Below are 9,844 nucleotides of genomic sequence, written 5' to 3'. Positions count from 1 at the left end.
GATCCCAGACAAAACCAGCAGGAGAACCACCCAGATGGACACAGAAACGAATTGTGTCTGAACAAATTAACAGTAGCTATTTTAAGCCATTAAGTTTTGGGATAGTGTGTTATACCATACTAACCATTTCTAAAGTGCATTTATCTAATTCTCAAAGGTTGTAAACTTCTGAATTTGAATTATGTAAAATTTTATGATTCCTGGGGCACCTGGCTGGGTCAGTTGGAAAAACATGGGACTCTTATTCTTGGGGTCGTGAGTTCGAGCCCCACAATGGGTGTAAAGATGACTAAACAAACAAACAAACAAATTTTTATGTTTCCTGTCTCCAGTCTCTTCATGAACTATGTCACAGGTAGGATTTAACTTGGCAAGTCTTACATTCAAACTGCATTTAAAAGTAAATTCTAGAATTTTTGAACTGAAGAACCAGCAGGTCTTTGAGTCTATAGTTCACGGTTCCTCTTTCATTCTCCCTAGTTTTTAAAGATTAAAGCAATTTCATTTGAAAATTCTATTAATGTTCTGGTCTGTTATTTCCAGTGCTTGAGCTTATTTAGGACAGCTAGCATTTGCTCAGTGATCTTATTTTTCAATTCCTTCTTACCAAACTTCCTCCCACACGTTCTCGTCTAAAGAATAAAATGGCGTCTGAGGGTGTGGCCACCTTGTATTTTCGCCGCTGACACAACCTCCACCTGAAGCGATCACAGCCCTGCAGGGATTCTACACTTCCTTGCATTTGTTTCAAACAGCCCTCTTCGTCATCTAGGATGTTAGCCTCCTTCTGGATTTAATCTTTCCGACTCTTTTCCTTTCTCACATATTCGTGACAGAGTTTTTATACCCATGCTTGTTTTTCTAGATCATCTTTCACATTTTACATATACCGTCTAAAAATACATCCGCTTTCAGCAGGAAAGTTCCTTCCTGCAGGAACACACTAAATCTTTCTGGCTACCTCCTTCCTTTTCCTTTTTCTTTTCTTCTTCTTCCTCCCCCTCCCCCCAACCCCGCCCACCGTCTATGACCATTTACAATAGTAGCATCCGAATTTTATTTTGAGGACTCTCCCCTGTTCTTTTTGGAGTCTCAGATGGGAGGGTGGTGGGGTGTGGGGATCAAAGTCCCGCTTTTATAATTTCCTGAGATATTTTAAAACTCCCACTAACCAAGTGTGTGTCTGGCAGTGACCACATCCCTCTGGAATTTTCTGATGGCCAGGTGGCCCTCTTCCAGGATTCCTGTCACTTCTGATTTTCCACACAGGGCCTCTGAGTCGGCCAGAATTAGAAGCAGGGTGTTAATCCTCATCACTTCCTCTGCCTTCTGAAAGATGAAATTATCGTGCGGGTTAGTGATTCTCAACCTGGCTGCACATTCAAATCATTTGGGGGTACTTAAAAAAGAAGTCTGGGGACCTACCCTGAGAAATTCTGCTTTAACTAAATTAGAATGGGTGGAGCCTCCCTATCAAAAAAACCAATTTTAATTCTGGGATTATTCTAATGTGCAGCCAGGGCTGAGAACACTAAGTGAGGCAAATCATGGATTTATCAGATGTTGTGAGTTTAGAAATTGAGACATCTGGCAGATGCCTGGAGAGTGGAAGCCCCCATCATTAAGATTCTGGATGCTTCTCTAGTCCATTAAGTTTTAACACAGGCAATCTAGTTCTAGCGTGTCTAAACAGGATAATGACAACCAGAACCATGATATTACTTTCTGATTGTTGATATCAACCTCAACACAGCTCTAACATCTTTAAACAAGATGAGGCCACGGGCGCCTGGGTGGCTCAGTCGGTTGAGCGCCTCTGGATTTCAGCTCAGGTCATGATCTTACAGTAGTGGGATCCAGCCCCAAGCTGTGACCCTGCACTGTGTGAGGACCTTGCTTGGGATTCTCTCTCTCTCTCTCTCTCTCTCTCTCTCTCTCTCTCTCTCAATTTCTGTCCCTCTGCCCCTCCCCCCATCTTGCACACACACTCTCTTAAAAAAAAAACACATAAAATGAATAAAAATTAAAAAAAAAAAAGACGAAACTAGACAGCAAAAGGTCCTTTGAAAAGTTCAGAAGACATTAGGGACATTAGCTTTTCTGAAATTCCAAATAAAGATGAACTACATTGCCCTCGATGGTTTCCCTTATTCGTTAAGGGAGTCATTTGACAAAGGAAGTATATTTAAAATGAGAAAATGAAGCCAAATGGTTTCTCCTTCTTCGGTCAGTTTTCAGGATGCCCATTCTCCACTCGTCAAAAGGCAATTGAGATGTCAAATACATTCGATCTTCGAAACTCTTACCACACATCACACGCACCACACATTTGGGCTTCTGAAAAAAATCTTAAACTCTCATTGGTAGTTATTATCAATGCAAAATGCAATTTTGCAAAATTGCAAAGGCAATTTTCCGTGAGGCGATGGTTCTTTCACCATAGAAACGGCCTTGCTTCTGGTTAGTGGCAGAGCCGATTTTAGGGGTCGTTCTCAGAGGTAGGCTGAATGTCAGCCAAACTGGGGCCTCTGAGGGTGAGCGACACATCAACCCCGAAGCTGCAGGACTTGAATACGCATCTCTTCAAAGGGCCTACTGAGGGCAGGGCTGTGTCTCAGCAACCACAGCCCAAGCTGGGTTGGGCTTGTGCAGCTTGGTGGGTAGGCCTGGTGGGCTGCAGGCATTCAGCCTCCTGGGAATTAGAGACGCCCCTGGGAGAACGCGAGGATGCGACTGTCCCCAATGTTCGCTTGGGGCATGAGAGGCATCCAGTGTCCCAAAGCGCTAGCTCTAGTCTGTTCTGAGTTAGCTGTGTAGAAACTGCTATCTGGGGACGGCGGAGGTCCAGAGGTGTGCTCTATAGCAATCTAAAAACAGAGAACAGAAAGGATACGCCACATTCTCATGTTGAAACACTGCGGCTGCTTTCAATCAAGCAGGCCCTCGCGGAATCACACGCATTCTGTCAATAATTCAGTTTTGCAAATGTCTGGCAATTTGCTTTCATCGGACAAACTCTCGATAACGTGTTCTTCCACGTTCTAAAGAAAGCACATGCAGAAAATGGTGTGGAGTGACACGAAAGGGCGTGCTTTGAAACCGTGGACACTAAGAAAACTAGTGTTTGTCCTCTCCCCGACTCTAACTCATGCCATCTTGAGCTGGGATTACGGGAGTTTAAAAACAATGCATGAGACGATGGTGGAATGAAAGAGAACGCCTGCCAAAACAAGACGGAGCTAAGGGCACAGCGAACACAACCGATACGGGATTTCCCAAAATTGGTAGGTTTAACTCAGGCTGAGAGTTACTTTAAGGTCTCTTTTCATCTTACTTAGCTAGACAGACCTATAAACACACAAATATTTCATCATCCACTGCCAAATACCAACACCGAAAACAATACACACTGCAAAAACTGCAGCTTCGTGCAGGACTGTTTACAGCAGCTTTAAAAATACTCAAGTTACATTTCTCCTCCTACAAAAATTGTGCAATCGTTCTGAGCAACTCTGTCGGCTCTCCTCGAGAAAAGAGAAGATTCCCACTGCTTCACATTAAGGTCCACATATTAGCAGAGGAATTACGGGTTATGACTGATGGAAAACAGATCAAGTATTCTTTCAATTAGAAATAAGTACGTTCTTTTTAGAAACCGTTTGCCATAGGAAAGCGGGCACGTTCAGATCTCAGGTGCACAACACTCTTGCTTCTTCTCCCTCTTTCCTTGGAAATGCAGCACAAAGCACACTTAGTACCTCTCATGTTTTGGTTTTGCAAGCAATCCAATCTCCCGGTTTCATCCTAAACCAGTAGGCTACTTTGGTGCAATTCAACCAGGATTGCCCAAATGACCAGGATCAAAAGAAGACATTCTACCTCTTCACTTGAACCGAGTCAGTGTGAATCAATTTAAAATGTCAAACTTGATTTCTATAAAACAGGCTTGAAAAGCAATACTGTTTGGTTAACAAAGAGGTTAATGAGGAAAATGTAATCCCCACTCGAATGCCATTGGAATGCAAAGCCACATTTATTTGCATGTGTGGTATCTGTAAAAGGTCCAAGGAATTTTGTTTTTGGTGTTTTGAATTGTTTATAATGTATTCTCTTTTTATTCCATCGGCTAACAATTCCCAGAAATGATGGAAATCAAAAGATGGAAAAATATAAATGCATTTGGGTTCTAAGAAAATTAACCAGTTGCAACATCAGCTCTTGCCACAGTTCATAAAGCAGGTGATTATGGAGACAATAAAGAAAAATGCTATTAAATCAGTAAAAAAAAAAAAAAAAAAAAATCCCTCAAATCTTGCCAATTCTGGGATTGCGCCTAAAAGTCTGGCACTCCAAAACAGTCCAAGCCAAAATTTGCAACAAAATTTCGCTAATAATAATTGTTATTTGCAAGCATATAGTGTAGATACGCCAGGCTGCAGGACATGAAACACACTGGGTAATTTCTTTGACCTTTTTATGTTTTATTGTATCATTTACCAAAGTGTCAAATAAAACAAATCTATTATCTTAAAATCAACACTGGAAAGGTCACTGACTTTTCAATAGACCAGTTTTTCATCACACTTTCAGATTATTTTCTTGCACATTTCAGGGTTGGGATCTGCTTCATTAAGAAACTGGGTTTGGGGCGCCTGGGTGGCTCAGTCAGTTGAGCATCCGACTTCGGCTCAGGTCATGATCTCGCGGTCCGTGAGTTCAAGCCCCGCGTCGGGCTCTGTGCTGACAGCTCAGAGCCTGGAGCCCATTTCAGATTCTGTGTCTCCCTCTCTCTCTGCCCCTCCCCTGTTCATACTCTGTCTCTCTCTGTCTCAAAAATAAATAAACGTTAAAAAAATTAAAAAAAAAAAAAAGAAAGATTAAAAAAAAAAAAAATAGAAACTGGGTTTCAAAACAACCCCTTGTCCCTCAGTGCCAGCAGCCAGAGCAGAGCACTGTGCTGGGAGCCACAGGCCATCAATTAACAGTGGGCCAGGCCCTTGGAGCGAGGCACGTCTTGGCAGAAAGTCCGCCATATTAACGTTCAGGCCTTGGGTCTCATTTACTATAGAGTAGCTTCCCGATTGCAGCTATGTGCTAATGCGTTACCTTTATTTAATGTAACCATTAGGATTACCATTGCCTAAACTTTTATTTCAATGCCCTTGATCTGTCACATGAATGTTTCCCCCAGGCCTTCATAGATGCAAGAATAAAAATGAGACAAAAGTTAACTTATTTATGGCCTCTCCTAATATTTCTATTTCTGACAAAATCTTTTAGATGCATAGAGCAATATAATTCTACAAAGTCTCTTCAGAAACCTCTATTTCCCTTGCCTAAAGTTTTCTGAGGGTAGGACCTCCTTTGGAGTAATGCCCTGCCCCCCTCTCGCCCCTGTGAAGGTGGAGGGGCAATTTGATTGGTACATTTGGAAGAAGGACCTGGGCATGCCCAGTCCAGCCCTTTGGGACCAAACTCAGGCTAGGATGAGAGGTGTGATTCACTAGGCCTCTAGAATCTCAACCACTTCATGGAAGAAAATTAACCAGTACAGAATTAATATAAAAACAGAAGTTTTAGCAACATGTCCATTCTGGATTCCTACAGCCCTGCTCCACACTCTTTACTCTGGGGCCCCCGCCTCTATCTGGAGCCACTAGATAGATGTATGTATCTGCATCATTGCTGAATGTGGTTAGAGGGACTAAGGACCAAAGACAGTCATTTCCACGCCTACTTCATTGACCAGGGCCAGTCTCATGACCACAGCTGTGCGCCACAGAGTGGGGATGTGTGTGCCTCCTGCAGAGAGAGGTACCATGCATTTGTGAACAATGACACAGTTACCAGAGCATTCAACTCCTTCTGGATAGAATTTAGTTAAGTGATATATATTCGCTCTTGTCTCTGCTCAGGAAGAACTGATGAGTCACAGAATCAGCTCCTGAATAATATCTGCAGGTTCAGGGCCCTAAGGTGGGGTTTTAGCCAGCAAGGTGGACAGAGGGGACGGTCCCATTCTCTGTGCTGCAGCAGAAATTTGCAATGTCCACTCAGCTCCCAGATCACACCGGGTGAAGCAGATTTGCCCAAGTAACTCAGCATTTACTCTCAGGTCAGAAACTGAAAATTCATTACCTTGCCTTCAACAGGTTATAACCTCATCATGGAGTGAATGCCCAGAAGTTAGAGCACAGTACAGGACAGTACACAATCAAGCATCAAAATTGACCGGACAGAGTCACTGAGCCCTAGTATAAATTTTTTGCCTGAACTCTCCCAAAATTCCTGTCTTTCCTGCTTTGCTGTGAAAATCAGAACAGGAACCAGCAGAAGTGAGGCTATGTTGTGAGACAGGCAGAACAAGATGAGAGCCGTTCAGCACACTCCCCTCTTGATAGCAGGCAGGTTCTCTGGGATCAGGCTCACCACTCCCAAATTTCCCCCAGCTAAGGACAGTCATCTCACCACCCACAGGGTCTCTGCCAGCCACCGTCTGCCCACACTAATCCAGACCTCAGGTACAAAGCACCCACATAGCTTTGTTCCCTGGCTCAGTCAGGGTTTAACACAGGAAACAGAAGACACTCTAGATCTTTCAAACTCAGAGGGATTTAAAGAAGTTAATCAAGTGGAAGGGTTGGAGGAGTAGAGTCGGGGGCTGCCGTCAGAGCCCCCCTCACCACAAAGCTGGTGACTAAACAGTGAACCTTGGAATGCAGCCACTGCCCATACTCGTGCCTTCCAGAGCCCTCTTAGGCACCCACAAAGCTAAAGGAAGGGAGTGTGCTCTTTTTTGCCTTTCGATCCTATGTGACTGCATTTCATTCTCAGAACCTAGATTGTACCCTGAATCCTCGCTGCAAAGATGACTGGAGTGCTTTTATCTTTCCCCGTAAGTCACCTTCCTATTCCACACCCTTCTCAGAATTTTATGGAGCAAAACGGTTCTCAAGGTTGGTCCTGGGACAGCAGCAGCAGGATCGCTTGGGAACTTGTTAGGCTAGTCCTCAAGCCCCACCCCAGACCTGGTAAATCAAAACTAGGTGTGGAACCCTGCAGACTGTGGTTTAAAAAGCTCCCCAGGCGACTTGATGCACGTTAAGTTTGAGAACAACTGCTATAGGGAATTAGATGTTTCTGGAACAACAAAACATGGAAAACAGTGCCTGGAGGATTACTAGGGGCGAAAACAGCATACATCTCAGCGCAGAGCTGTAGTCAAGCTAAATGGGGCCTGTGGTAGGTCCATCTCTCCCAAAGTCCAAAACAACATCTCTTCTCCCTGTGGCTGACCACAGTGATGGAGGAACCCAAAGCCATGACCAGATGAAGAGAGAAAGGGAAGGCCACACCCAAGTGAGTCTCAGCTCAGCTAACTGGTCCTAGTATTTGAAGTGAGAAAGGGATGTCAACCCTTAAATGGTTGCCATTAAGGGCTTAATGGTTTAATGGCTTAAACCAATTAAGGGTTGCCATCCCTTAGGGCAGGCTGTACCCAGTAGGTCCACTTACCAGGAAATAGGAGAAAGAGCCAAAGGGAGCCATTACCTTTAAACACAAAATGACCTGGCCTGTAGTAAATATGGTTTAATCAGTGCCCTAAAACAGTAATAGTATCTGCTCCTCTGCAACGCTGGGACAGAGAGGAGGAGGGACAAAAGCATTCCTAACCCCCAACATCAATCACTGAGCTCCTAACTTGCTTCTCAGGGTTGAAGGTTATTCTACCTGCTCTTGTTAAGATAATGAGTCTCTTTGGGGACCCTGGATGGCTCAGTCGGTTGGGTGTCTGACCTCAGCTCAGGTCATGATCTCACGGTCTGTGAGTTCGAGCCCCGTGTCGGACTCTGTGCTGATGGCTCGGAGCCTGGAGCCTGCCTCCGGTTCTGTGTCTCCCTCTCTCTCTGCCCCTCCCCTGCTCATGCTCTGTCTCTCTCTGTCTCAAAAATAAATCAAAACATTTAAAAAATTAAAGGAAAAAAGATGAGTCTCTTTTCCAAAACACACGACTCCAGCCACCCCTCCTCCCACCCTTTGGGAGAGACAGACGGTCCTCCCACACCTAGTTTGAATAAGCAGGCTTGTGCTTAGGTCTTTGCTTCAAGATCCCTATGGTAACCTTCCTCCTGCTACCATTCCTCTCTGAGGCCTGGGGCTCCACGTGATCCTTTCCTGCCTATCTTCTCCCTGGGGCCTGAAGCCTGCCTCCACCTCTTATCTGGTATAGTCTTCACAATCAGGAAAGAACCACGTTGAGATTTTAAGATTGGATACCTGGGGTGCCTGGCTGGCTTAGTCGGTAGAGCATGTGACTCTTGATCTGCCTGGTTGTCCCAGACCGGTTGGGCTTAGAGATTACTTATAAAATAAAATAAAATAAAATAAAATAAAATAAAATAAAATAAAATAAAATAAAATAAAATTGTCTTAATTAAAAAACAAACAAAACTGAGCACCCACTTCCCAATCTTATTTGCATTGTGGGTCATGCTCAGCGTGGAATCTGCAAGGGTGATAAATACCCACTCTAGGGGCGCCTGGGTGGCTTGGTTGGTTAAGCGTCTGACTTCAGCTCAGGTCACGATCTCACGGTCTGTGAGTTTGAGCCCCGCGTCGGGCTCTGTGCCGACAGCTCAGAGCCTGGAGCCTGTTTCAGATTCTGTGTCTCCCTCTCTCTGTGACCCTCCCCCATTCATGCTCTGTCTCTCTCTGTCTCAAAAATAAATAAACGTTAAAAAAAAATTTAAAAAAATACCCACTCTAGCTCAGCGTAGAGCATCAGCAGGGGCAGCAGGGGCTTTAGCTTTGCACCCCCCAGTCAAAAAGCATAGTACTGATGGGAACCTGCCTAGAGCAACAAGGATTTTTCTAAAACCACAGCTTTCAAGCTCCTTTTTAATGTAGTCCACGATAAGAAATACATTTTACATTGTGACCCAGTACATACATACAACACATAAATGGGGGAGAAAAAAGATTTATGAGAGACTATTTATTCTTACAGACTTCTGATATTTTTTAGTCTTTCCCATTTCCTGTAAAAAAAAAAAAAGTACTGACCAGGGGCGCCTGGGTGGCTCAGTCGGTTAAGCGTCTGACTTTGGCTCAGGTCATGATCTCTCGGTTTGCGGCTTTGAGCCCCGCGTTGGGCTCTGCGCTGACAGCTCAGAGCCTGGAGCCTGCTTCGGATTCTGTGTTTCCGGTCTCTTGGCTCTTCCATTGCTCAGGCTCTCTCTGTCTCTCAACAATAAATAAACGTTAAAAAAAAAAATTAAAAAAAAAATACTGATCAAAATCCCACGGTGCTGATTTCATGAGTCACTAATGGTTGGCAACCTGCAGTATGAGAAACACTGCTCTGAAGCGCACACTGTAATAAACACCACCAGCACCATATAAAAAGCAGCATTAATAGCACACTGTCATCATTACTAATGTTGTTGAGTGTTCTGTGTGTTTGTATGTATGTTACTGTCATTTCAATTAAAATCTTAAAATTGCTATAGGCCATGATACCAACTCTACTTTTAGTATTCCTGCGAATTGAAAAGGAGAAAAAAAAAAAAACAACCTTTTATTGAGTTCATCTTAACTTCGAATTTGGTGATGATTTGCAACAGCAGCACTTGCGTATGGCTAAATTCTCGTTACCGGATTAGTAGTTATTTGCTAGGCTTCAACCAACATTTTTGTTCAGCGGTGTTTGGTTTAGATCAAGTAAGCCGATATGCTTGTATAATGGAGTCTCTTCCTTCTCCCTGTTAAACGACAGTAGTTCAAAGACTGGAAACATTGCAAGAATAAAAATGGGGTTTGAAAACTAAAACGGGTGCCTTCCTTA

The 9,844-nt window shown here is 43.8% G+C and overlaps 1 long non-coding RNA gene across 1 annotated transcript; it reads right to left on the bottom strand.

The window, feature by feature from the left end:
- Positions 1-2,836: 2,836 nt before the first annotated feature.
- Positions 2,837-8,367, bottom strand: LOC131506850 (uncharacterized). The gene is made up of 2 exons (XR_009259184.1): positions 8,278-8,367; positions 2,837-2,867 (listed from the first exon to the last, which is right to left on the bottom strand). It is a non-coding gene; the product is annotated as an uncharacterized LOC131506850 (long non-coding RNA).
- Between the last annotated feature and the right edge of the window lie 1,477 nt (positions 8,368-9,844).

Source organism: Neofelis nebulosa, chromosome 3, assembly GCF_028018385.1.
Source record: "Neofelis nebulosa isolate mNeoNeb1 chromosome 3, mNeoNeb1.pri, whole genome shotgun sequence".
Classification (NCBI taxonomy): domain Eukaryota; kingdom Metazoa; phylum Chordata; class Mammalia; order Carnivora; family Felidae; genus Neofelis; species Neofelis nebulosa.
This window is presented reverse-complemented; position numbering and strand designations above follow the sequence as displayed.